This window comes from Propithecus coquereli, unplaced genomic scaffold (genome assembly GCF_000956105.1).
Source record: "Propithecus coquereli isolate 6110/MARCELLA unplaced genomic scaffold, Pcoq_1.0 Scaffold167, whole genome shotgun sequence".
Classification (NCBI taxonomy): domain Eukaryota; kingdom Metazoa; phylum Chordata; class Mammalia; order Primates; family Indriidae; genus Propithecus; species Propithecus coquereli.
In genome coordinates this window covers 1300947-1302509 of record NW_012141302.1, presented here as the reverse complement: position 1 = coordinate 1302509, position 1563 = coordinate 1300947, and the positions used below count along the sequence as shown (strand labels likewise).

Below are 1563 nucleotides of genomic sequence, written 5' to 3'. Positions count from 1 at the left end.
TTATTTTTAATAAAGTCTTTTTTCATTATTAAAGTCAAAAAACAGAAAAAAGGAATAAAATGATTCCATGGGTCTACCATCTAAACCAAATCACTGTAAATTTACTGCTGACCACTTTGGCTGCTAAGGAATGATATCACTATATTGAAATAATGACCAAGATAGTGCAAAGTCTATGTTCTATATACTATATTCAAAAAGTCAGGATAATGTATAGTTTCTTAAAAAAATACTTTAATAAAGAACTTGAAATATAATGATTGATATGTGAATTTGTTAGATAAATGAAATCACTATCTACCTATGAAATAGGTGTGAAATAATATGAAGGAGGTAAATACCATTTAAACTATTCATTACCTGCTTTGACTAACAAATAGTGATGAAAGCATCAATCTTAAAATTTTTAAAAACAAAGAGCAAAGATTCTTATCAAAGTGGCAATTTTAAGGGTAGAATGATAATGAATATGTAACTGAAAAGAAATACATAAAGTGAAATGACTTTTTATATTACAAAATATTATCATGTTACAAATTGTTATCAAAATCTTTTCTGAGTATATCTAGGCAACACACCTTCAATTTTATAATTTGTGTCAATCAGAAAACCAGCGTCAAAATATAAAATTAAAGTGTATTAGAAACTTTCCAGAATACAGATGTGTCAAGTGAGCTACTGCCCTATGTCATCAATTCATTGGTTGGGGAGGAGAGAAAATGCCAAAGCATTCTAATAACTCTCTTGTTAAAGAAAACCTTGTTATCAATCTCCCATATCAATCTCCATCACCTCTCATATGTGCTCAAAGTGGACAATGAGCTAAAAGTCTCAAAACTGGTTTCACAATTTTTTGGCCTGTCATATCAAATGATTTGGTAACTAATGATCTGTCTTTGGGGCCTCTGCTGAAATTCTGAGATAGCTTAGGAAAAGTCATACTACATATGTATTTTAAATAAATGCCATTGTTAGTTTCATTTTTAGTAAGTGAAGGAAACATTTTACTTTTATATTTAGCATGGTAATAGAATTAAAAAATAACTGATCTCCCCCAAACCAAATCTAATAGTAAAAAGAATTCTAGTAACCTTAACTTAACATTTCATATGGGTATATTTTAGAAGTTCAAAAAGAAAAAAATAACAGAAATAAAAATCACATCTACTATTCCAGAGGTATGAAAGAATGATTTTACATGTGAATGCTATAGACTAGAGATTGGCAATTTTCTTCTATAAAGGACTAGAGAGTAAATATTTTAAGCTTTGCAGGGCATAAGATCTCTCTTGCAACTACTCAACTCTTCCACTATAGCACAAAAGCAGCCATAGACAATATGTAAACAAATGGCTGTGCTCTAATAATGCTTTATTCACAAAAACAGGCTGCTGGCTGCATTTGGTCTGCAAGCCATAGTTTGATGACCCTGCTATAGACCAAAATGGTCTGGCATTATAGTTCACTTATCCCCAGTCTCCTACTAGAATTGATGAAAAGAAGAGTGCTGGTTAACTAAAAAAGACTGTCATAATATATAATAAACCACAATATCTTACTAAT

At 30.3% G+C, this 1563-nt stretch overlaps 1 protein-coding gene across 1 annotated transcript in view; it reads right to left on the bottom strand.

Moving 5' to 3' along the window:
• Nucleotides 1-1563, bottom strand: part of BOLL (boule-like RNA-binding protein) — a 56044-nt gene that overhangs the window by 17877 nt on the left and 36604 nt on the right. The gene's annotated exons all lie outside the window — the stretch shown is intronic.